The sequence below is a fragment of the Lithobates pipiens genome, unplaced genomic scaffold (assembly GCF_037356315.1).
Source record: "Lithobates pipiens isolate NorthernLeopardFrog02 unplaced genomic scaffold, aLitPip1_a1.2 Scaffold_22, whole genome shotgun sequence".
NCBI lineage: Eukaryota > Metazoa > Chordata > Amphibia > Anura > Ranidae > Lithobates > Lithobates pipiens.
In genome coordinates this window covers 69890626-69918487 of record NW_027507784.1, presented here as the reverse complement: position 1 = coordinate 69918487, position 27862 = coordinate 69890626, and positions in this window count along the sequence as shown.

The following is a 27862-nucleotide window of genomic DNA, read 5'->3' as shown; positions in this document are numbered from 1 at the left end:
CACCGGCGTCATCCCTTTTTCCAGCGTTGTCCCCTGGCCGACCCTTGCCCTGCTTAAAGCAACGCAGGAAGGGGTGGCTCCCGCTGCAGCCTGCGCACTCGTGCTTGTATCTGCACGCCGAGCCGAAACGGCAAGTTCCTTCATTGAACTGCCAGCAGACCCCTTTCTTTTTAGGGGCCGGCGATCCTGCGGAGGAAGCGCCGCCGGCCCCCCCTGGAAAAAACTGCCCCGACCCCCTCGACGATGTCATCAACTTCATCCAAAGACTAATGTCTTTGTGATCCCATCTGATGGAGGGGCGAACAGCCTTCCGCTGACGAAACTGCTCGTCATACCGAAGCCATGCCAAACCCCCATAAACCCTATGAGCCTCACTGATCGCCTCCAAGTAGCAGAACAGTGCGGAGCAATTTTCCGGGGCCTTCTCCCCGATCACACTTGCAAAAATCGCAAATGCCTGCAGCCAGTTTGCAAATGTGCGCGGGATTAACCTATACCTCCTCTTCTCCTCCTCATCCTTTTTACTCTCATCCGGCTTCACCCGATCTAAATTAAATTTCTCCAAGGGGAGCAGGGAAAAAATTTCCACAAACTCATCCTTCCAAATCTTTTCCCGCACCTCCTTCTTCAAGTGTGCCCCCAATGGACCCTCAAAACATACATATACCTCACAGCGCGCTGCATCCGCCAAACGCACCTTGTCCACATCCTTGTCCCCCGTCTCCGATCCAGGCTTAGTACCCCCGGTGTCCTTGTCCGCCTGCGTCTCCGTCGTCACCGATGTCTTCTGAGCCGCCCCCCCCCCCCACCCGACTGCCCCCCTATCACCGCCGGCGGACAAACCCACGGCGTCACCGGAGTCGGGGGTCTCACCTCCCCCCCGTCCAATCGCCGTAGCAGCTCCCTGAGGGACTCCAATAACCCCTGCGACCCCTCCCCCACCCCCTGCCCGGACAGAGCACTACTCTCCCCCACCCCCCTCCCCCCTGTCACTGCCACGCTCCCCCCCCCAGAGGCCCCCCCGCCCCCACTCCCCCCCGACAACCCTCCCCCACCCCGCCAGACAAAGCAAAATGTGAACACTCACCAGGCTGTCCCAGGCGATGAGAACCTCCAGCCGCCCCACCGGATACTCCTGCAGCCTCCTGGGGATCTTCACGCAACTCTCCCTCCTCACCGCTGCTGCCAGCCCGGTCCACCGACATCGGATATCGCTGATGTCCGTCAGGTCCTCCTCCATCCCTGGGCACTGCAGCGCTGGGCAAAGGAGAAAAGCTGGGATTCCTCACAGTGTGCCTTTCCGGATTCAAATTCGGCGCCGAGCCGGTGACGTCATCAAGCCGCGCCGGAAGCACGTCCAGCGCGCAGGTATTCCTCTGGCCAGCCCTCCCAGGACCCACACTGAGCCTGGAGGCGGGGCCTCCCGACCGACGAGCGGCAATGGCGCGATCCTGCTCACTGCCCGCATCCAAGATGGCGACTCCACGAGGTAAGCCCCCAGCTGCCTCAACTCCCGCACTGGTGCCCGCTCTGCTGTGTCTCCCACGGCGGACCGCCCCCCCGACCGGAACCTCGCCGGAGGCAGCGGCCGAACGGATCCGAGCCACTGAGGTGGAAGGAGGGGGTGGGGGCCCGCCGGCCCCCCGAACTTCCCCCCCCCTGGGACTTTGCCGTGGACGGGGATTCCTTCCAGGCCCCCCGCTGGCTGGCCGGAGTGTCCGCTCGGCGGGGGTGGCTGAAGGGTCCCGGCTGGGGCTCCCATAACGGCGTCGAGTCCGGGGGGTATTATCTGGGCTCAGGCGCTCCGGGGGTCTAGACCTCCGAGCACGCAGCTGGACAGGCCCGGCCGTGGAAGGACCCTGTCCTACCCCCTGCAGCGTGGCAGCAATCTGGCCCTGAAGCCACTCCGTGCCATGCGCCTCTGCTGCTTCCCTAAGCTGCGCCCAAAGATCCTGCAACCCGCTCATCCTAACTAACCTCTCTCTATCTGATTGCAGGACAACGTCTCTCCTCGCTTGCTGACCTCCAACTGCTGGCTTGTCCCACCCTGGCACATGGACGAAAGACCCACACTCCTCCCCCTTGTGACCTTCCACCAATAGGGTAAGTACGCCTGCATCTTAAACCACCCCCACGCTGCTTTTACTTTAGCCCAGTAATTCCCTTGCACCCTGTCATGTATGTCCTGCGCTTCCTTTTCTATACAGCTCCGTACATGTCTGTCTCTCCCTCCTGATTGGCTGAGACACAGCAGTGGCCCTATAGGCTCCTGTTGCTGTCAATCAAAGACAGTCAGCCAATCAAGAGAGAGAGGGGGATGGGCGGGCCGCAGTTCCGTGTCTGAATGGACACAGGAGCTTTATTTGAGTAATCTTTGATGAATGGACACAGAGAGCTGTGACTCGGATCGGGTGCCCCTATAACAAGCTACTTGCAGTGGAGGCACTCAACAGGAGGTGGGGGCAGGAGCAGTAAAGAGGGATGCAAGAAGAGGAGGGTCTGGGCTGCTCTGTGCAAAACCAACTGCACTAAGCAGGTTAGTATGACATGTTTGTTATTTTTATTGAAAAAAGAGAAGTTATAATCACTTTAACATCCCCTGTGGATTTTAGAATCAACTCAAATGCAGAGTAGTCCAATCTGCCCAGTACCATTATCCTGTATAGGGACCATTAATCATTAGTTTAGTCTGTTTATGACTCAAAATTAAGAAAGGCAGATGAAGCTGCAGATTTATATTGTTACCTTTCACTTGGATCTTACTGTGACAAAGCCGGCAGCTGTACCTTCTGTACTGCTTATGGGCCTTTGCATAGGGGGCTTTAAGGTCTGCAAGCCCTTTGTTCCACCATGCTGCCTGGTTGTTGCCATGACAGTGCAGCAGCTATTAGTTGCAGGAGCATTAGTTCCAGGTACAGATGGCATTGAGAACCTCAGAACATTATGGTAAATGGCACCAAATTCTTCTACAATACACTTCTTTACAGCAGATATTTACAAAATGGATAACATTTAAAGGAAACACAATCATAATATGGGGAATGACATTTCTCACTAACCTCTTGACCTAATTGCTGCCTGTCTTTTCTTGCTCAATGACTTCCTTACCATCCAAGTAACTGACTTGCAATGAATATGATATACTGTACTGGAAATTCAGAGAACAGTCAAATATCTTTATCTGCATAGTTGGTCTCAGGTCAGTCACTCAGAACGTATTAAAACCATTGGATCAACATGACAGCTTGGTCACTAGTATTTTCAAATGAAGAAATTAACTTACAACAGCCTCCTTTTCTCTTACATATACATCATTACATTTTCTTTCCTTTGGAAACCAAGCTTAATTTCGTAACTGTACAAGAGAAATGTGAACTGTTTTGTAATGTTTTGGATAGCAAGAATCAAGCAAAAGTATTTGTACTTCAGCTCATTCCTTATAGTAAGTGGACCTTGAAGTTAGATAGTAGCTGCAGTGACAGAAATGAACAGAGCCATCAAATATGAGCAGTCAAACATGTACGTCATCAACACACCAGAGTAGCTTCAAAAGGAAATATTTCCACTTGGAACGACTCTGGTGTGCTGGTGACGTACCTCATGTTTGGATCACAAGACTGGCTAAACAGCATTTTAAACTTTTTGACAGTTAGGACCGTTCACATGTATTCATTTCAGCTGTGTGTTTGATTTTATACACAATGAAGTTTAACCAATATGGGTGATCAACTACCTTAGCAGTCATGGCTTAAAGAATAAGTTCACCTCTTGTAACATGTTACATGTTACACCCATATTCAGGATGCAACATGTTACAGATGCAGCAGCCCCTGCACCCCCAGGATCCCCCATTATGACAGCAAGTGGAGGATCTTTGCCCCCCCCCCCCCCACTCGCTGTCACAATTAAAGACAAATGCAGCCATGTGGAGTTCCGCCCACCCAGCCGTGTAATTCTTTCACAGAGTTTTGTGAATGTAAAAACTACAAATACCAACAGCCTTTGCAGCTATCGGCACATAGTTTGACTTGTAGCTGTTGAGTGCTCTAGGTAGTTCATTGAGTCTTCCTGTTAGTGTATAACTGCCTGTTCATACAAGGTATGAGCAGACAGCTTACGCTGACTATTATATTCAATGCTTTGCAGGCTCATAGTAAAAATAGAATAAATGGCAATGCCCATAGTATAAAATATAATAAATACAAATTTTTTTATCTGCAAAAAGATGTGCATTTATTTTTGTACAAAGGTGAGCTTATCCTTTAAAGTGGAACTAAATCTATCAAGATAACTGCTTCTCAAAATAGTTATATTCAAAGAGAAGTATGGCTTTTTTTTATTGCAGAATCACACTTAGCTAGGTGGATGCAGCATTGGTCCAATGCTGCATCAATCTCCCACTGGCTCTTACACTAAGAACTAAGACCAACCACCACTGATCGCTGGGTTCTCACAGCTCCCTAAATAGAGAGCTAGTGACTGCCAGTCAACGCTGTCTGCTCTGCCCCCATTCTCACTGGAGCACTGGGCTGTGGAGGGGGCGGAAGCTGCTGGCTCAGACTCTCAATGGCTCACTGAGAGGCTGAGCCAGGTGACCGCCCAGGCATATGGGCGGATCCCATCTTCATTTTGAAGATTTTTTCTCTGCGTGGATTGGCTCTGTGAGGTCAGCTGACAGCGGGCTTCAGCTCACTGTCTGCTGAAACTGAGTAGCAGGGATGCAGAACAAACTTCACTCCTGTGATCCACAGGAGAAGTACACCAAAACGAGCTTTGACTGTACTTCTCCTTTCAAGGCATGTGAATGAAAGCTTTTTCACTTGCTTGTGCTCTCAAACTGAACCATGAAGCCATCAAATGGCTGGTGTCATAGCTGATCACATGTTCCGCACTATGGCAACCATAGCTCAAACAGAGGCTAATCCCGCGTACACACGATCGTAATTCTCGTCGGAAAAAGCTCTGCTGGTTTTCCCGATGGAATTCCAATGGAATTCGGCTCAAGCTGTCTTGCCTACACACGGTCACACCAAATTCAGATTGTTTATAACTCAGTGACGTACAACACGTACGACGGGACTAGAAAAAGGAAGTTCAATAGCCAGTAGCCAATAGCTTCCGTCTCGTAGTTGAATCTGAACATGTGTGATTTTTGGCATGTCGGAATTGCATACACACGCATACACAGAATTTCCAAAGTTTTTCCGTCGGGAAAATTGAGAACATGCTATTAATTTTTGGCTGGCGGAAATTCGGACAGCTAAATTCAGATGGAGCATACACACGGTCGCATTTTCCGAGGAAAAGCTCTCATCAGTCTTTTTCTGGCCGGAATTCCGATCGTGTGTACGTGGCATAAGACAGCAGCTTCCTGGACTGAAAAGATAGGAGGGTTTAGTTCTACTTTAATAACAACCTTCCAAATAATGCAAAATTCTTTAAATTCTTCTGGAAAAAAAGGTACAATACTCACTTTGGTTACTTGCCTTAGTTTACAGAACATTATTTTCCACATCATGATCATTGCTTTTTAACTGCTTATCTTTTCTTTTCTCACACTGGGTAAAAGGAGTAGGAAGCCTCTTCTAGCTAAACTGAAAACCCAGGGATTAGTTTTCTCCAAGCGTCTGAAGTGTAAAAACTGTTTGTATTGGCTGGAAACAACCAACCAGATGCAAATGATCATTTTCCAAAGCAGGTTGGACTCTAATCTACACTTATTGGAAAAAGACCATTTTTTAGATCGTTCTCCAGGGTGGCCAGCCAGTTGAACACTGGTTAATTATGGTATTATTACAATGAAACTGTGTCATTAGTTTGTACAGGCTTTCCGTGTTATATAAAAGGTGGTGCAGAACATTATTTCTCTATTAACAATAAAGTAATATTAAAAAAGGGAGGGCAAGTGTGAGTGACAGACTGCTTACATCCAGCGGTGGACCTCCAACACTATTCCCAGCCATCGTACCGGTGAACTCTGAAATACTTAGGTATATGCTTGTCAACACAGTGTAATTTTCTCTTTAATGTCTAGGTTCACATAGGCTCAATAAAATGGTGTCACTGCCAATTTGCCAATTCACTTTATTTATATGTATGCACAATTTCAATTTATACTAATCCTCCATATTTTTGAATGGTTAAGGGATATGTTCTATAACTATATAAAACCCTTCAGCCCCCTTCCCTAGCTTCTAGACTACCCTGCACTGGATCCTCCCCCACCCCCCCATTCTTATTTACCTCCTCTGATGGTGACACCCTGTGAATTGTTTACAGTCTGACTTTACTGAAATTTAACAGGCCTTTATAAATTATACACGATAAGTCCAAACGTTTGTGATCACCTGACCATCATAGCTCTATTGGACAACCCATTTTAAAACCATGGGAAATAATATGGAGTTGCTCCCTCTCACTCTTTACAGTGAAATGTAGCTCCCTCTACCAGAGGGTAGGTGCTAGTAAGGTTGTTTTACTAGGTTTGTTCAGCACAGGGAAATTTAGGCAGGCCTATACTGCAAGCTAGGCCTGTCTGTTTAGATCTGGGGGGCAGGGAGTGGTTAGAGTAGCAGTGGGTGTGACCACTTGGGCTCCAGTTCTGAGATGCCTCCCCTGCTTTCAGGGAGAATATGAAGCTGGCTTTGTGTAGAGGAGTTAAGTCATGCTGGAACAGAAAAGGACCGTCATCTAACTGTCGTTACAATGTTGGAAGTGCACAATTGTCTAAAATGTCTTTGTACCTGAACTAAGTAATTTGTGTCCACATACTTTAGGCCCCAGGTGCCCCCCCGCCCCCAGGAGGTGCATGCAACTCTATTGCACTGGGAATGAGCTTAAAGTGGTTGTAAACCCTTACAACACACTTTGACCTACAGGTAAGCCTAGATTAAGCGGTGCGCAGGCGAACTGAGCGCGTCACGGCCAACAACGATATGCCACGAGTGGCGGCTCCCGTGCGCATGCGCGGGAGTGACGTCATCGCGGCTTCGCCGAATGACAGCGCCGGAGCAGTGAGACCCACCGAGAAGATGGATGCGGCGGACTACAGGGGACAGCGTTGACTTCGCTGGCTCCTGTGTCAGGTAAGTGACACATAATGGACTACTATGCGATGCATAGTAGTCCATTATGCTTTACCTTTGCAGGGAATGAAAGAGGAAGTAAACCCATCAGGGTTTACTTCCTCTTTAAGGTTTGGTCCAAACACAAATTTGGACTGAACTTCGGGTGTTCGCTCCCCCTTCAGGTTATGTAAAACTAGATTCCCCCCTTAGAGCCTTATAGTCTGGTATGGATTTTAACAGGGAAGCACACTTAAAATTCAAGAGACAAAAGCACGAGGTCCCGTCCAAAAACCCATACCATGCCCTTATCTGAACATGCAGCCTGGAAGGCTAGGAAAGCAGGGAAAAGGCATGTGGCTGCTCCCCTCCTGAACCACACAAATCAAATGGGCTATTTGAGTTGTGGGCAGAATCACCGTATCTCTGCCAGGCGATTCAGAATCAAAGCAAAACACAGTACGGTTTGTGATGCCATTATTTTTCAATGGCACCCCAAATGCAGTGCGGTTTTGTCGTAGTTGTCACAGAAGAAAAAGCATCAAAATCACACAAATAAAATCATGGGACGCGCATAACTCAAAAGAAGTTCTGGAACTTCTTTTGGATGACATGGTTACCACGGTTTTGTTTGCAGGATTTTGACGCAATTTGTCGTGTGTTAATTGCAGCAGTATCACATCGCATTTAGAGTGCCATTGAGAAATAGTGGCATTGCAAACATGTCTTGCGTTTTGCGACAATTTGCCAACAATTCAAATTGCCCAGGTGTGAATGGGGCCTTAGATCTACGAACAACTACAACCAAAACTATAACAACAACCACCACCACCACAACAACAACAACAACAACAACAACAACAACAACAACAACAACAACAACAACAACAACAACAACAACAACAACAACAACAACAACAACAACAACAACAACAACAACAACAACAACAACAACAACAACAACAACAACAACAACAACAACAACAACAACAACAACAACAACAACAACAACAACAACAGGTAGCTCAGCTATGGGGAAGGGGGTGTGCCCCCAAAATGTGTCAGTTCTTACCCCTTGTACGCACCATTCATTGTGTGGTTGTAAGGCTCATTGAGACTTGCCATCTTGTGAGTACCCACTTTTTATTGATTTTAACATTTAATAAAGTTTTTGGTAATGCACTGGGTTGTGCGCGCCTTCCATTTGTTTTTGTTTTCATACTATCTATCGCATAGCTCCCAACTGTCCCTGATTTTGAGGGACTGTCCATGATTTGGAGCAATGTCCCTCTGTCCCTCATTCCTCCTCATTTGTCCCTCATTTTGGTCTGATCTATATAGATGTATATAAAATGCATTTTTTATCTCTCAAAAAGTGTTTTCCAGTGCTAAACCTTCCATCTGATTTCTAAATTGCTGCATTTATAAATTCCAAAAGCCAATATAAAGGAATAGTAGCGGTAAAAAAGCACTTGTAAATTTAACCAATCTTGTTTTTTGGTACAATTCTCCTTTAAGGGGGCATGGCTGGGGTGTGTCCTATGCCTGCATACTTTTGCTGATAGGTGTCCCTCATTCCCATCTCAAAAAGTTGGGAGGTATGCTATCGTAATACCTCATCTGAGTAGGGGAACATCCTCCTAGTTGTGGAATACTGAGGTCCTTGTTGCTTTTTTACCACAGAAGCTTTTTAGCATTGGAAGTGACTGTTTTTCTTGTATATCTACCAACAACTATGTAGTGTAAGTGCCTACTTGCTTGGATATAGATGAATTGGATAGTAAAGGTAGATCCTCATTTTGCTTAGTTTTGATAAATCTAAAAGAAGATTGGACAAAGATTGCACAGTCAGATTGTAACATGTATGGCGAGTTTACCGGAGCCCTGGAAAGCATTAAAAACCTAACAGGAGTCCTAATCTATCCCTCCTCAAAAAAAAAAAGAAAAAAGTTTTGTTTAGACATATACTCTAATGGAAAATGTATTTCAATATGAATTTATTGTTCAGTCTATGTCTAATTGTACTGGATTGTTTGTATGGTTCTATTATTATATAGTAACATATCCAGACTAAAGCATGAATTTTAAACTCAGCTCCAGTGTAATTCAGGAAAAGGTTTATTTTAATATAGAGACTATTTCAGTGTCGAGTCATTGTCACAGTCTCCTAGGTGGCAGACATAGAGACACCCACATAAAACTTGTGAAATCCAAGCCTCTGTGTTACAATTTACAGTTTTCATTTTGACTGCAGCTGCAAGTAACGGCTGTGTTTACAGTCTATGATAAATACGGTGCTTTAGACAGGTGTCTGCTCCTATGATTGTCTCCGAATGTGGAGACATATGACAAAGGACCTCTATCATTTCACGAAGAGTCCCCTTTTTTAAAAGATAAATGATCGCGCATTATCCCAGAGTACTTATTTCCAGTCATTATTGTCAACCCAACCTGAAAGTGTTTATCCATGTGATATTCACAGTTTTATTCACAAGCCACAATTTTAAGATCATTTCTTGCACATATTTGTAGGTCCTTCTCCCATTGACTTGCTTTATATAAGTGTGTGTAAGGCAGTGACAGTTCTCTTGTAATGCCTGTTGGTGGCACTGTGTTCTTTGGCTGCTTATCTTCTCCCTGCTGTCCATTAGCAGGTGACTCCCTGCAGTTTAGACTCCCTTTATTTCTCACCATCCTGCAGCTGGGGTTGGGGAGGCCAGCTTGCTGCATTTTGACCATTGCATTTTCCTATTCTGCGTTTCTTGACATTTAGTCACCCTGATCTCCTGCACCTCCATCCACTTTCACCATTTGTTAAATGTATTTATTGCATGCAGTTATATAATTTATGCAGCGCTTTACGTACTATTTAATAACATCAGTTCTGCCCTCAAGGAGCTTACACTCTTTGGTCTCTACCTCACTTGCATACATACTAGGGTCCATTTAGACAGGAGTCAATTCATCTACCATCATGTCTTTTGAAGTGTGGGAGGAAACCCATGAAAGCACAAGGAGAACATGCCAACCCTATGCTTAGGCCGGCCATACATGGTTCAGATTTCTTTCCTGCAACTAAAGGATTGCAGGAAAGAAATTTGAACGATTCCCCCATCAACACAAAGAGTGCTGACAAGGGAATCCCTCCTGCCGAGCCATTGTCTGCTCCTGGTGGGGGTGGACAGGGGAAGTCGTCACCACTGGGAGAAGACAGTGGTTATTGCTAGTGGCTATAGCTGCTGCTAGCGATAGTTGCAAGAGAATCTGGGAGGCTGGTTGATCGAACAATCAAGTTGGTACATTCAGCCTGCCCATCCTGCTGAACCAGCCAAGATTTTAAATTTGTATGACCGGCATTAGTGTCTTGGCTGGAGTTCAGAATAAGGACCTCACTGCTTAGAGAAGGGCAGAAATGCTCACCACTGAGCTCTTTGCTTTGTTTGACTTTGTTGCATTTCAATAAGACCATATTGCCAGAATGTTATAGTGTGCTCAATTATTGCTGCATTAAAATCAACCAAAATAAAGTCTGACAATCATAAGGCTTCCCACAGAATTAACTGAGAAATCTACTTTGCATTCCTGATGACTTTCTATGAAGAGACTTTGTGGCATCTAGCAGCCCTAAAGCGTCTCTGTGGATTGTAGACTGGTAAGTGAAGGACTTGCTAAGGGATGGGGAATGCATTTTAAGGATAAGTGTAATTAAGCTGTCACATTTTGGGGTCAGGCCCCGAGACCAGTAGCTATAGCAGTAGAGAGGCTCCCACAGACCATCAGAAATACAGAAGCAGATCGCCCTTGCAGATAACACTTGCAGCTCACTTGAGGTGCCCAGTCTAAGCACTAACTGGTGTTAACCAGAGCTCCTAAAGGTGTAGATGGGTTTTCTGCCTGTTATTACCAAGTCATGGTCCTGAGAATCCTCCCAACAGGATGTGAGTAAGCAGCTATAGCTGGTAGGGATCAAGCAGAAGGGTAGTCTGCAAAACAAACCAAAAGTCGGTAACAAGTGTTTGCAGGTTGGGATCAAGCAGAAGCATAGTCAAAAGAATAAGCCAAAGGTCGGTAACAAGTTGTAGTAAAGATACAAATGGCAGCAGGGGGGACAAGAGTGAGATACTGGCTGGAGAGAGCACAATAACCTGGCAAACAGAAAGTGCAAAGTCATGGCTAAAATAGGAAGTTCATGGAAGGAGCAAAGGGTTCAAGATCAAGAGAAACAAGATTGAAGGCAGGATCATTCAAGGAATTGTCCAGAGTGCTGTCCAGCATCCCAGGTGGTTCAAGAAAAGACACCACTTAACACATGAGAGGTTACAGGTTCAGATCCGGGTCCTGACAACAACTTTCTTTTCATGGGTTTGACCACCTGCTGTGGACATTATTGGTCCACAAAGGTCCATAAGGTCCTACTATTACTATTGGAGAATGCAGTAGAAGATTCAGGAACACAAAAAAGTGAGCAAAGACTCATAAAGACGATAGCAGAGAGATCTAACTTTTTCAATGACACACAAGGTGCAAGGGAATTGACTGAGTCCAGAAAGCTTTATCGATAACTACAATTTTAATTTTGGGTAGTTTAATCGTTCAAAGAAATTTTGCAGAGAGAACTCTGTCCAAAATTCAATGTAATCACTGATTTTCTATTTATGTTGATCACATAAAAGTTGAATATTGTTTGACTGAACGATTGTGATAGTTTCAGGCAACTGTCACTCAAGAGATAATAGGCTTAATTCACAAAGCTAATTACGAATCCTTATTTTCAAAGATGCGACAGGTATTTTTAGTCAAGTCAAAGGAAACTTAAAAAATACACTTACATGGCTAAAAACAGTCCCTAAAATTCATACAGACTGGCATGAATGGAAGAGATTATGCAAATGTGTCTTGCATGTGTTCAACAAGTGGCACAACATGCACCAAATTGATGTGCATGCCTAAAATTTGTACTTTACAGAGCCTTTTATGGCTCTTCCATAAAGGGCAGATTTGTGGAGAGCACAACTAATAGTTGTCCTGTAGACAGATTCTCCCACCTGAGCTGTGGATCTCTGCAGCTCCTCCAGAGTTATCATGGGCCTCTTGGCTGCTTCTCTGATTAATGCTCTCTTTGTAGGTTTCAAGGGGTAGGAACACTTTTTCAAGGCACTGCATTTGACGTTTGCTGTGCCACTGTTAGAACGCATGCAAGACACTTTCACAAAATCTGTCTCTGTATGCCAAAATACAGTTGGTCTTAATTAGCTTAATTATATACGAACTGTCTGTATTTTATTTTATATTTGACGCAGGTGTTGTGCAACAATATAGAAGTGGGGTAAATAGGAACTACCTTACAAAGCCATCCACAACTTGGTCCCTAGCTACATCACTAACCTAGTCTCAAAATACCAACCAAATTGTTCTCTTTGTTCCTCCCAAGACCTCCTGCTCTCTGACTCCCTTGTCAACTCCTCCCATGCTCACCTCCAATACTTCTCCCATCCTCTGGAATGCTCCAACCCAATCTGCCTGACTATCTTCTACTTAGACCACTTTCAGACAATCCCTGAAAAATCTCTTCCGAGAAGTCTATCAGGCCCCCACCTAACAACTGTGCATTTATTTTCTCCATCAGCACATCCCCCACAAATATTACCTCTTGTATCTCTTGACCCTCCCTCTTAGATTGTAAGCTCTAATGAGCAGGGCTCTCTCTAAATCCTACTGTATTAAAGGGTATTGTAGTTGTACTGTCTACCCTTATTCCACAGGTCCAGCTGCTGAATTGATCCCGACTTTACAGTTGGGATCCACCCAGAAGCCTGGACTGGCAGTTGGCTCAGCCTCTCAGTGAACCACTGAGAGATTAAGCCAGCCGCTCCCTTCCATCCCTAGCCTGACGCTCCAGTGAGCTCTGGTAGGGTAGAGCAGAGAGGTGGAGACTGACAGCCACAGCTCTCTGCTCAGAGCAGAGGAGAAAACTGGGCGATCTGCTGTTGTGTTTGCTTTCTCAGATCTCAGTGTAGAGGCCACGAGGGATAGATGCAGCATTGGATTGATATTGCATCCACCTAGGTGAGTATCATTTTTTTGTGGGGGAAACCCAAACTTCCGTTTTACCAAGAGCAGTTAACACCAGAAAATGGGCTCAGTAGATTTATTGAATTCCCCCAGGTGTGTCTTAGGCCTCCTTCACATGGACAGTACTCTCTACTAGTAGAGAATGGTTTGCCAAGCATTTAACAGGTAACACAGCCAAATAGAATTTTTTTAAAAATATACCATGCTGCAACCGCAAGCCAAACATTCAACAAACATTACCACTGGGCCAGGACAAGGGGTGGGCAGGAGGGGCTGCTGCCCTGGGCACTGTGTTATCATTTGATGTGGGGGGTGGGGCACCACAAGGAGATTGTAGGGAAGGAGATTTGGCATGGAAGGGTGGCAGTATTGATCTTGGAAGGGAAACTTGGGGAGGGGGGAGGGAGTGCTAAGAATGATCATTTAAGGAGATTTGTGGTGGGAAGGGGGTTTGGGAGAAGAAGATTTGTGTTGGGGGGATTTTGGGGGTATATGTGGTGGAAGGGGATTCAAAGTGGGAGGGGAGATAAGGTGTACTAAGAGGGGATATATTAGGGGTAGAGGATTTGTGCTAAGAGAGGTACATTTTTTTTGGGGGGGGGGGGCATTTGAGATGGGGGATTTAGGGGAATTTGTGCTGGGAGGGGGGATTCAAAGTGGGGGGGACAATGTGTACTAAGAGGGGATATTGTAGGGGTAGAGGATTTGTGCTAGGAGGGGTAAAAAATGTTTTGGGCGGGTTGGGCCTTTTTTGGCTGTGGGGATTTAGGGGAATTTGTGCTGGGAGGGGACATTCAAAGCGGGGGGGGGAGACCATGGGGGTTATTTACGAAAGGAAAATCCCCTTTGCACTACAAGTGCACTGTAAGTGCACTTGGAAGTGCAGTCACTGTAAATCCGAGGGGGACATGCAAGGAAAATAAAAAAAAATGCATTTTAGCTTGCACATGATTGGATGATAAAATCAGCAGAGCTTCTCCTCATTTCAGATCTACCCCTCAGATTTACAGCGACTGCACTTCCAAGTGCACTTGTAGTGCAAAGTGGATTTGCCTTTTGTAAATAACCCCCAATGTGTACTAAGAGGGGATATTTTAGGGGTAGAGGATTTGTGCTAATAGTGGTACTTTTTTTGGGGGAGGGCATTTCAGCTAGGGGGATTTGGAGGATGAGGGGGCAAATATTTGTGCTGAGAAAGGGGATTTTAACAGGGGGCAGATTTGTCCTGTGAGGAGGTGTAATTTATATTTAGGGGGTAAGCATGCAGATGAGTGTTTTTGTGGGGGGGGGGTTTTTGCTGACTTAATACTCATGCATCTTGCCAGGGGGGCGGTGCAGTTTGGCATGTTCGCACTTGGCTCATCTGCATCTAAAAAAAAGTGCATCTGATGCCGCTTACACGCAACCGGACTTTCCGGCAGACTAGGTCCGATGGTCTTCCCGACGGACTTTCGACGGAGTTCCGACGGACTTTCTGAACGAACGGACTTGCCCACACATGAACGGACTAAGTCCGCTCATAACTCCGTTCGTTTTGAACGTGATGACGTAAACGGGACTAAAAGAGGAAGTTCGATAGCCAGTAGCCAATAGCTTCCCTTGCGTTGTATTTGGTCCATCGGACCAGCATACAGACAAATGGTTTTCCCAATAGGAATTGAGTCCATCGGACAGATTTGAAACATGTTCTATTTCTAGCTTTTCATGAAAAACTATTGGATTAGCCCACACACGATCGGATTTTCTGATGGACTGATTCCATCGGACCTAGTCTGCTGGAAAGTCCGGTTATGTGTACGCGGCATAAGTGTGCTTTGCTGTTCATTGACAACAAATGAAAAACCTAAATCTGGCCAAAGGTGTATTTTTAAAGAAGATTTTTGCAGAGGAAAATTAAGAAAATAAAGGGAAAATCGTTTTTTTTTAAGGTTTTTGTAACATTTGTGTAGTGGTTGAGTTAATCTCATATTCCATACCTGTCTCAGTAACTCTAATAAAAACCGCAAATTCCCAAACGGAATGCCACAAAACAATCTTCCCTAAGTGTTATTTTCTCTATATTTTTTCTTGAAATCCCCAGCTTTTTCCAGCTGTACATATACTGAAATAAATATAACGATTACTCTTATAAAAGCTGGTCTATGCTGCCTGAGCTGTGGGGCTCCATCTTTTAACATTGCCAATAAATCTGTAATTTACTCTAAAACTGAGAGCAGATTTTATTTAATGGGAGATCATATAATGCAATGGAAGTCAAGTTCAAGGAATAATGGTTACTAATTTAGGGAATAAAACACCCCGTAGCTGATGGGAATTCTCGCATTACAGCATGTTTAGAAGAGGCCATTCAGTTTGTGGTTTGTTGTCTGTGAGAAATGTTTATCCCTAAAATACAAGAATAAATTCCCTTGTGAATGAGCTCCTATTAAGGAGAATGCACCGCATTTACTCAAACCATTGGCAATATACGATGGTTACAGCTACAGTTTACCTGCAAAGCATAGCAAAAATGAAATAACTGACCACAACATACCTATAAAGTGGTGATTGGATCATATTCCAATCATTTGTTTCATTGGCAAATGTTTTGTGACATTAATAAAGGGCCAAATTTTCCCATGTTACCCATATTTTTTGAATTTTTAGCCCTAAGTTAACAACTTCAATACTGGCCACTTTTACCCCCTGCCCAGGCCAACTTCCAGCTTTCAGTACTGTCACACTTTGAATGACAATTGCGCGGTCATGCAACGCTGTACTCAAATTATTCTTTTTTTTCACACAAATAGAGCTTTCTTTTGGTGGCATTTAGTCGCTGCTGGAATTTTTATGTTTGCTAACCGAAAATGTTGAAAAAAAAAAGTTTTTCTTAGTTTCTATCAGAACTTTTTATTTTTTTTCCAAGTAATTTTTATCCTTCATTGATGGGCATTGAAGAGGACAAACCGCCCCTAAAACGAGCAGCACTGTCACTGTGTGAAAGTAGCCCAAGTGACACTTTTTGAGGACCAGTGACACTAATACAGTGATCACTGCTAAAAAAAAAAAATGCACTGATCAATATATAAATTACACTGGCAGGGAAGGGGGGTAACAATAGGGGGCGATCAAGGGGTTAACTCTGTTCCCTGGGTGTGTTATAACTGTGTGGGGGGTGGGCTTACTGGGAAAACACAGAGATCGCTGTTCCTGATCACTAGGAACAGCAGATCTCCATGTTGTCCCCTGTCGGAATGGGGATCCACCTTGTTTACAGATTCACGTCCTGCCTCTGTACCAGGGTGGCCGGCGGAGGCCGGAGTCCGCCGGCCCCGCACGCACGCTCCTGTGGCACACATCGGCACACGCGCACCCACAGTATCTATTACATAAAACAACGTATACGTATGTCGTTTTGCGCAATAGAGCCGCAATATAGGCGCGGTGGGCGGTCTTAAAGTGGGTAAAGGAGATTTATACAAAAAAAGATTAGTTAAACCCACAAGTGCTCTTTTTTACCATCACTAGTCCTTTATATTGGCCTTTGAAACTTAGAAATGCAGCAATTTAGAAATTGGATGAAAGGTTTGGCACTGGGAAACACTTTTTGAAAGATAACTCGTGCATTTTATATACAACTATATGGATCAGACCAAAATGAGGAGGAAAGAGGGACTTTGTTCCAAATCAGGGACAGTCCCTCGTAATCAGGAACAGTTGGGAGCTATGCATCCATGTCTCTATGATTTATTTTGCTGAGGAATCATTTTGAAAAACATGTCCTGGCATCTCTGGCAGTGGCCATCTTGAGTAAGGGCAGATGATTGCTGTAGCATTTTTTTCCTGGACTCCATTTGCCCTTAGCTTAGGCATGGGCTGAACTGAGAACCCTCCCTCCCCTCCTGAAGACTCCTGGGATGTATGACATCATTTGCCTAGGCCTGGAAACCAGGAAGTAACTGCAGAAATGCAAAAAAAATAAGTTTAAACATGTAAAAATGAAATAACTTCCTTTTTATTTACTAATGCTAGCAGCATAAGGATTAGAAATAGTAAATGTTGATTGAGAGAGTGAAGGTCTGCTTTAAACTGCCCCAAAATATTTGCACAAACTCATAGGGCAGAAGGGGGCATGTTACAATCAAATGTTTCAGGAGTAAAGTTTTGAACTACTGCTAATCACTTTCCATATATTCAGTTCCCCCTTTTTACTTTTTACTCCTTTAACTCCTATACAGCGCAATGAAAAGTCATTTGAGTGTTTCCCGACCAGCCGCTGCAGTAGTACTGCGGCAGGTTGGCTTTCTTGCACTAATCAGCGCCATTGTACAATATGTGTGTGAGCGCACATGCCCATTCGCTAGCGAGGGAGCCATTCAGCGGATCCTGTAGACTCGATGTCTGCCGGCCAGCCATGATCGCTCCACAGAGAGGCAGAACGGGGATCTGTCAATGTACACAAACAGATCCCGTTCTGTCAGGGGAGTAGTAAGAGATCGTCTGTTCCTAGTGATTAGGAACAGCGATCTGTCTCTACTCCCCGCCAGACCCCTGGTGTTAATCCTTTTCCTTGACAGTGCATTTTAATAGCACTGATTGCTGTATAAATGTCACTGATCCCCAAAAAGCTTCAAAAGAGTCGATCTGGCTGCCGCAATGTCGCAGTCTCGCTAAAAATCTCACCCATTATTAGTAAAAAAAAATAATAATAATAATACCATAAATCTATTCCCCATTTTGTAGACGCAATAATTTTTGCGCAAACCAATCAATATACGCTAATTGGGATTATTTTTTTTTTTTTACCAAAAATATGTTGAAAAATACATATTGGCCTAAACTGAGGAAGAAATTAGTTTTTTTACATTTTTGGGGGGGATATTTATTATAGCAAAAAGTAAAAAATATAGTTTTTTTTTTTCAAAATTATCAAGTTATCACTATTTTCTTGTTTATAGCAAAAAAATAAAAAGCAGAGGTGATCAAATGCCACCAAAAGAAAGCTCTATTTGTGAGAAAAAAAAGGACGTCAATTTTGTTTGTGTACAACGACGCACGACCGCGCAATTGTCAGTTAAACTGGCGCAGTGCCGTATAGCAAAAAATTGCCTGGTCAGGAAGTGGGTAAATTCTTCCGGTCCTTAAGTGGTTAAAAGCAACACTAATAAATAAGCAGCTAATGGTTTGGATCCACATTACTGAGTTATAGCATGTGTCCTTTAAGGAGAGAATGCCATTGTTCATTGTGCTTGGTGAAGTGACCTAAAGTAAGGTTTATGTCTGGTCTGTGTCCTTTGGCCTGTTCCAAACAATAGGGACATTTACAAGGATTGGTCTGTACAAAAGTGACCATTCTCCACAGGTCTGAACTTCTGTAGCCTTTCTGGGAGTTTCAAAGAGAGAGAGAGAATCAGAATGTAATGCCATGCAAGTTAATGCCATAACTTAGTACCGTGACCAAACAGGATTCCTCATTTATAGATGGAACCATATTTCCTTTTGTAGATTTTAATCCTGCACCCCACTCACAAGTGTGAAATAATATGAACGTCTATTTTCATTTACCAGTTGCAACTCCTATATCTAGATTTTTTATTTTATTTATTTATGATATAATGGGAAAGAAGGAGAACTTCTTTCAAGTTTTATTTCTTTGTGTAGCCCCACCAGGGAGATTTCACCTACTTCTTGACACCTGAACCAACAATGAGGGTAACAGAGGTTCTACTTCAATAACCTGCTATTAAAATTTTTCGTTGTCCCTGTCCTCGCTTGAGAGTTTTTACATCACTTGATGCCCTATGAAACCCAGGGATGGATTTGTCACTAGGTCACATAGGCTGCGTCTGCGTGGGTGCAGCATGGTGCCGCGGCAATAATACACACTCAGTCCAGATGCAATTGAAAGAACTTGTATTGAAGACAATGTAAAACAGTTTACATCAAGCCCGGTGGAAGGAAGCCCAACCAGGAGGGTGGAATGCGGCCAACCAGGACAGCATTTATCTTGAAGAGTGGAATGCGGCCTGGCCAGTCCGAGCCCAAGTGCAGAGCTTTCCAGGAAGAGTGATGAATCCCTATGCTTTCCCTACTCGTCTTTAACCTTTGCCTACTGGTAATATTGTCCCTGACAGGTGGGTAATCTGTCCCTTCACTATCCACATGGTAAATGCGGGCCAAACCCAGGAGCCAGGGTCTTAAATAGACTCTGCCTGACACAAGATGGCCATCCGAGTCACAAGCTCATTTGGCTGTACTTCTCCTCTGGATCACAGGAATGCAATTCGTTCTGCTCTCCTGTGACCCATTTTCAGCAGACAGCTGAAGCCCGCTGATCAATATTCCTATCGCACACGTTCCTGGTATATATATAGATCATAAAATGGTGGGTGCTGCAGCGATTACCAGTTGAGTCCTGAAAACATCAAACAGGCGTACATATTCGCCAGCACACCATGGATCAGCAATTTTCATCCAAAAAGTTTTAATGAAAAATTAAAGGAAGGTGCAACGTTTCGGAGCCGCACAGGACCCCTTCGTCAGGCCACATCACATGCCTGAAGAAGGGGTCCTGCGCGTCTATGAAGCATTGAACCTTCCTTTGTGATGTGATCTTTTTTCATTAAAACTTTTGGGATAAAAATTGCCGATCCATGGTGTGCTGGCGAATATGTACGCTTAGCTGAAGCCCGCTGTCAGCTGACGTCACATAGCTGGTCCAGGCTCAGGAAAGATTGCGAGCATATGGTCGGGATCTGCCCACATGCCTGGACCGGCACCCGGCTAAGCCTCTCAGCGAGAGCTTGAGCCAGCCACTCCCACCCCCTCCCCAGCCCAGTGCTCCAGTGAGTGCTGGGGGAGGGGGCAGAGCAGAGAGCGCTGACTGACAGTCACCGGCTCTCTGCTCAGGGAGCTCTGAGAACCGAGTGATCGGCAGTGTTTGACTGCTCGGTTTTCAGTGTTAGAGCCAACGGGGGACAGATGCATCATCAGACTGATTCTGCATCCACCTAGGTAAGTGTGATTTAAGAAAAAAATCCCATACTTCTCTTTTAATTATCTATTAGCTTTATCCTTGTTATTTTTGTCTTGAGTTCTACTTTAATGCGTCACCGGCCATCTAGTTGTTTTATTATAGGGAGTGAGACATTTATATATGATTTTTTGGTACACGAGATATTAATTCAGTGCAGACTGTCAAAAACTCTAGAATTCTGACGTCCCCGTGCAGTTAGATATGGCTGCAGAAAGGTTTGTGGTATTTAACATTTTTAAAACCCCCACGTGTATTACATGTTCTACATTTCCATGCTTGCTTTTACATGCTTCCTCCACTCCAAAAATGATTATTTTTTCAGTCTGAGATCAAATCAAACATTTCATCAGTTAAAACCAGCAAAGAAAGGAAAAAAAAAAACGTATTTGAAGCTGGTGTTTTAGAACTGGGAAGGTTGGATGACTGGCTCTTTAAATGCGTTCCCCTCATCTCTTTAGGACAATTTGCGTGAATCGGGTTAACCGAGGTACCACTGACCTAATCTACATATTTTGGGAACAATGGGACTTGTGTTAATTCGCAGTGAATGTGATGTGTGTGCGTTCTGCTTGGGCCCGAGACATCAAATGACTAGGCTCACACAAGCCTTTCTTAAATATAGTTTGCACTCATTTGAATAGGGCAAATGCCTGAGGCACAAATTTGTAGAGATTCTGTTTGTGCCTCTGAGGATGACAGTGAGGGCCTTTGATTAATTACTCAGACAGAAGCTATGTTAACACTTATTGCTCTGTACTGGGAACATATTTGAGCGATATCGTCACATCACATGCTATGACACTGCTAATTACTCCGCTCACGTTTAGACTGACAGCCCCTTATCTTTAAATATGCTTCCGTGCTACTGTTGTGGCTTTTTATTAGAATGGAGGCCGGTGGTTACTTGAGCGATAATATTGGGCTTAATTCAAGAGACTTTGTCGCCGGATCATTCATTTTAAAAAGAGAAGTATGGGAATAAAAATACAAACACACATACTCACCTAGATGGCTGCAGCATCTCTCCGATCCTGCAGCTGTCCCCTGCCACCTCTACACCAAGAACTGAGCAATCAAAGACTGGTGATCGCTCAGTTCTTAGGTCCACACTGAGCACAGGGTGGTGATTGTCAGTCATTGCTCTGTGCTCTGCCCCATACTGGAGTGCTGGACTGTGCGTTGTGCTGAGAGGCTGAGTTGCCAAACTCCCGCAGCATATTTTACTGACAAAACATGGAAAAATTTACTGATGGAGCACATTTTTTACTGGCAACTTGAGAAATTACAGAACTCCTATTGAAAAGTAACACAGTGAATATTTGAACAGTATAAACATGATATGGAAACACTGACAATACCTATAACAAAGTAATTTGCTTGATTTACACTTAAAAAGTCAACACAGCATGAAACTATCAGCCTCTGATATTTGCTGGCAGTTGTAAAAAAATCAAAGTGTCAGTAAATTTACTGGCGGTTGGCAACCCTGGGCTGAGCTAGCTGCCGGTCAGGCACCTGGGCAGATCCCCACAATATTGTTAGGATCCCTGCAGAGCCTAGACCGTCTCAGTGACATCAGCCAACCAGGGTTGCCAAGTGTCAGTAAATTTACTGAGAGTTTGTAAAAATCAGTGATTTTTTTTACAACTGTCAGTCAATATCAGGGGCTGATAATTTGTCATGCTGTTTGACTTTTTAAGTGTACGGCCCCTTTCACACAGGGAATGTGCATTTTGACAGACTCCGCTTTCTCAGCGGGAATCGATCCATTGATCTTTGCTGAGCGTGCAGATGACAGCTCGGTCTCCGTTCACTGTGCAGAGACAGACCTGTCAGAGTCTCGTTCTCCTCTATGGGCAGATTGGATGAAAATGGACCGCCTGTCCGTTTTCATCTGATCCGATACACCAGACGGATGGGTAACAGGACCACCATCCATCTGGATTTGGCGGACTGGATTGGATTGCATATCGGCAGATGTCAGCGGACATGTCTCTGCTGACATCCGCCGCTTCATAGTGGTGAATGGAGTGTTCGATCAGGTCTGCCCTTAAAACTGACAGGCGGACCTGATTGGACAACATGTGCAAAGGGGCCTAAATCAGGCAAGTCACTTCTTATGAGTATTGACAGTGTTTACATTTCATGTTTATACTGTTTAAATATTGATTTTGTTTGTTTTCAATAGGAGTCCTGTAATTTTTCAGGTTGTCCGTAAAAAATGTGCTCCTCAGTAAATTTTCCAGGTTTTGTCAGTAAAAAATGCAGAGGAAGGTTAGCAACCCTGTAGCCGACAGCAAACCTTAGCTGGTTGTCAGCTGAATGTTGGTCAGAGGAGTAGAGAACTAAGTGCACTCCTGCAATCCATAGAAGTACGGCCAAAAAAGCTTTGTTCAGCCTGGCCACAGGGGGCAATGTCTCTGGTGGCAGGCGTGGAACTATGGTCTGGTGAGGCGCTTGAATTATTCCCTCTCGGAGTCAGGTCAGTGGGAGTGGCCCTCCCGCTGTGCCCTCTGGGAGAGGGTATTTAAGACACGGACATCACGGGGTTCTGGGTTCTGGTCCAGTATGCTGTGCTGAGTGTATGGCCTGGGGTGCGGTTCCACCTGATTTTGATGGCTCAGGGCTGGCTAGCCCAAGACAGAGGAACTAAGGAAGGATTCGGAGGTGGATGGGTGTTGTCTCCGGTCTGGGGGGAAACCCAGTGTACTTCGAGCATTCCAGGGGAGGACTCTTTAGAAGAATGCCATGCGTGAGGTTGGTTTTTCTTAAGAGCCTGGAAGGGCTGAAGTAACTGAGAGAATCCGGTCTTGGGGGATATCGCCAAGTGGGCTGAAAGATCCAGGTATCCTACAAGTGTTCTACAGCTTGGTTTCCCTACGTGTTCTGCAACAACGTCTGTGACAAAAGACTTTGTTCTTGAGTAAGCACCTTGTTGGCTGCTAGGCCTTGTGAGAGAGGGACTGTCCAACCTGAGTGCTCATTCAGCTGCGAATGGCTATTCTCTGGATGCAGTCAAAGTAAGCAAGTTCCATAATGTTTATAGACTTTGACATTGAGAGTACCTGAACTTTCCTTTCCAACCCTCTGATCCCAAGTTATAAAGACTGTTCAATGGTTGACGTTTGCAAATAAAAATCCATTCAACTGGATCTATTGTCAGTCTCAAGTTACTGGGCCATCTACCACCTACCATGGGACATCTCCTAGATGTGTCACAAGGAGAACGAAAGGTAACGGTAAGCCCAAAAATAACCAGCAGCTCCTTCAGGGGTTAGTGCTACACATTATATATATATATATATATATATATATATATATATATATATATATATATATATATATATACGCAGTATTATAAAAAAAAAGCATGTGGTCCCCCACAAAATTCATTCCATACCCAATCCCTGCCCCCGCCAAACTATACAAGGCCACATGCCCTCAATATGATGTTGAAACTACATCGATGGACAATATGATTGACTTTGGATTTATTTATATTTTATTTAATAAAGGACTTTTTCTAAGTGTTTGTTTTAATTACTATTTACATTTTTTAGTAAAAGGTCCTTCCAGATTACAAGTTCTATCCATCAGATGCCCATATCCACTGGGCCAAGCATATAGAGATGTTGCCCTTGTCCTCATCATTATAGCGACAAGGTGCTAAGCCAAGGAAGGTTTTTTCTCTGTAGTAGGTGGGAAAGTCAAATAGGCAGTCTGAATATTTATGTGATTCCAGCCAATCCATGGGTAAGGGTGCCCAGCAGGTGTCTGGAGAGTGCATAAATAGTCTGGGACCTGAGGCAGCCCTGTCTTGTTCAGGAGAATAAGTACCCAGCTTGGAGGGCTGCTGTCTTCCTAGACAGTCCAGCACCTTTATCAAGATCCCAGATGTGCTAGAGCTGGGGGGGGGGGGGCTGTTTGTTGAGAAACTTTGAGGCTAAAGAAGGGAGATTTAATCTAGGATCATGTGCTGCAGCCCACTAAGGAAACATCTGCCTGACTGTGTAGGAAGCATCCAAGTACCCAAAGACTTGTGAGTACAGGTCTAAGTGCAGGATCTGGGTGACTGTTGCTGCTGTTTATCCCTGGCTTACTAATACCAAGGCTTACCTTGCCTAGAACAATGCTTATGGTTTTGCGGTGCTGTCCATTCCCTGTGCCTTATCCAAGTTATTCAGCAATAAACCAAAAAAAAAGGCAACCCCTAGACCAGGGGTCTCAAACTGGTGGCCCTCCAGCTGTTGCGGAACTACAAGTCCCATCATGCCTCTGCCTGAGAGAGTCATGCTTGTAACTGTCTGCCTTGCAATGCCTCATGGGAGTTGTCGTTTTTCAACAGCTGGAGGTTCACTAGTTTGAGACCTCTGCCCTAGACTGTTCTATGAGCTGGATGAACTATTGTTGCCGTGTACCTGGCTATTGCTACACATTTTTAGGAAAAGGCACTGGGACAAAATCAGCTATTCCTGCAGGGGTAGCGCTGAATTATTTTGGTAGAAAAGGTAACAGTTGGTAAATTATTGTAGAAAATAGCAGAAGTTAAAGTTTAAAGCTAGTGTTTGTTCAAGCAAAATGACAAGACACATCTGAATTATATTTCCCCATGTTTTATCTCTTTAAAAATGCTGCTAGTACAGAAAAAAAACCTTTTGAGCTATTAGGCATCCAGGGTGCTCCTAAATTCCTATTTGAGCTGACAACACAGTATCTTTGCTGATGGAAACCCCAAGCAGCGTTGTCAGTCACGTCTCCTGGACTATAGAACTCCGCCGCCGCACCACTCTTTGTCCCGTTGTACATAGATAAGTAATTTTCTTTCATTTATTTCTAATTCTATAATATATATATTGTAAGGGGTCAGAGGGGTGAAAAGCCATCTCAGGCAGTCCAGTAAAGTAAAAATGGCTTTATTCAGCAAAATGACAAACAAACAGGAAAAACGACAGGCTTGTCTTGTAACACAGATGCACATACGGATAAAGTTCAGTCTCTGCAGCCAGCCGGCTGATATATAAAGTACAATGCTCTAGCCAGAGCTACAGTCTCTCATAAGGGTTTTTACTCACCCCAGCAGGTACACAATCCAGCAAAGGATTCTTTCCACACAGTGTGCTGCTGTATCTCTCACTCCTACTCAAACAGATCTCCCCCTGACACTTTCAGCCTAGCTGGCAATAAGCAGGTCTGAAGGGGAAGTACCTGCCCTCAGGGGCGGACTGACCATTGGGCCACTAGGGCACTGCCCGAGGGCTCCATGCCACTAGGGTGCCCCATCAGGGTTGCCAGCCTCAGTAAAACCAGGGACAGTATGTAAAAATGTGTGTTTTTCTTTTTACATCTGTCTCTGAAATGTCCCTTACCGACATCCTTTTGGTCTAAAAAGAGATTATAGCTGCCCCACCTCTCCAGTACCTTCTTAGCCAATAGAAACATGTCTGTGTATACTGTGTGATTGTATACTGTGTGTGTGTGTGTTTGTGTATACTGTGTGGCCCCATAATCTCTGATTGCCTGGGGGCCCCATAATCTCCTATTGCCCGGGGGCCCCATGAGTTGTCAGTCCACCCCTGCCTGCCCTCTTCAATTAATCCCCTCTTAATCGTGCCCCATGCTGACTCTCTACATATCCCCCCCCCCTTCCAAGCCAGGGGTCTGGACACAACAAGCCAACTGGAAATAGACCTGGGAAAGGGCATCCACGTTTTTATGTACTCTCCCTGGTCTAGGCACCACCACGAACTTGAAGTCTTGTAGGGTCAGAAACCACTGGGTAATTCTGGAGTTCTTATTCTTATTTTGGGCCATCCATGTAAGGGAGGCATGGTCTGACACTAGCTTAAAAAGTTCTAGGGGTGTGCCTCTGTCATTAGTATAAAACAAACAAGGACGGAGCTGCTCAACTTCAAAAAGACAAAAGTGTATTTATTGGTATCAACTAACAGAAGGAAAATCCACCTGCTCCACTTACATGTTTCACTCCCTGAAGAGCTTATCCATATAGACACTAAGACTAAGTGAAACGCGTAAGCTGAGCAGAGGGATTTTTTCTGTGTAGATTGATACCAATAGTACAAGGTAGAAGAATTCAACTAAAGTTGGGACATGCTCTAAGGGAAGAAAGAAAGGTGGGGGGGGTTAATTTTGGGTCATGCCTGGGCATACGCTTTAAGAAACACTGCCCCTGGTAAGCAGATGTTTGATCTCATTTGGTAACTTTCACTAGAGTCGTTTCTGTGTATAAGTCACTGTATGTATGCAGACAATTAGCCAATAAGATACTTGTTACACTGCCCCATTAATAGCGACTTAACAATTTTATATTATCTGCTACCGCCGGGCCAGATCATAACAAATAGCAATAAATCTTATCTGCTTGATCTAACTCCCTGCCAAAGTATTATATCGTTTTTCTAATGCGTCTTAGAAATGGAAACATTTAGCCTCGTATAAAGAAGAAATATTTTTATACTGTGTCCCATTCACAGACCACATCAGAGGTGTTCTAAGAATAGAACAGATCAAATGTATTTTATGGAAATATAATGAGAAAGGGATGTGTTCCCAAAACGCACTCGAACAATGGAATGTAACATAGTCAAGCAGCTTTCAATGCTCCTAACAATTTTCTCATGTGAAAGAAACAGTCCTGGCTCACAAGACATGGCCAACCTCAACAGGAATTCTTGAACGTGAAAATTAAAAAATTAAATAAATAAATACAATGAGGAAAAAAATAAAAAAAATAAAAGGACGTATGGAAGTTGACCATTAAATGGGTTGTAAAGAACAATAAAACTGCTCTCCATATGAAAAGAGTTTGCAAATGTACTAATTGATTGTAAAATACGAATATCATGGCTTAGAATCCCTAATCTCTCAAAACACTGGAAACTGTACAAAGAGTTATATACAAAATCTTTGTTAAAATGACTGCTGGGCAAAACCTTAAAGGAATACTCCAAATAAAATTTTACACACTTTCCAGTACCAGAGAATGTTAAAGTGTTTGTTCAACCTTTACCCAAGTCATCAACATCCAAACCTTCCTATTCCCCTTTACAGTGTGTCCCATCACTATTGTTTTATTTTACATTGTTTCTGTAGTGGGAAACATCTTTCATTACTCCCTATGGCAGCATCACCATGTTTATTATTTATTTATTTCAGGTACTTATATAGCGCTGTCAATTTACACAGCACTTTCCATATACATTGTACATTCACATCGGTCCCTACTCTTAAGGAGTTTACAGTCTAAGGTCCCTAATTCACATCCATATACTAGGGTCAATTTAGACAGAAGCCAATAAACCCACCAGCATGTCTTTAGAGTGTGGGAGGAAACCCACACAGGCACAGGGAGAACATGCAAACTTCAGGCAGGTAGTGTCGTGGTGGTTGGGATTTGAACCAGCGACCCTTTTTACTGCTAGGTGACCACCCACTACACCACTGTGCCACCCGAAAACTCTAGCTGGGACAGCTGTAGGAGACTTAGTCCCTACTGATATAGGCACACCGTCCAGAACTACATCTCCCAAGAACCTTTTTCCTACACACTTGCTGTGCCTCCAGTGCCTTCAGTGCAACTGCACTTCCTCCCTGTTGACAGCACACTGGCTGGGAGTTTTCTACCTGGGAATGGCAGATGGGGGGGTGGGGGGGGGGCCTAATGGAGATTCACAGACACTAGTTCATCAGGTCT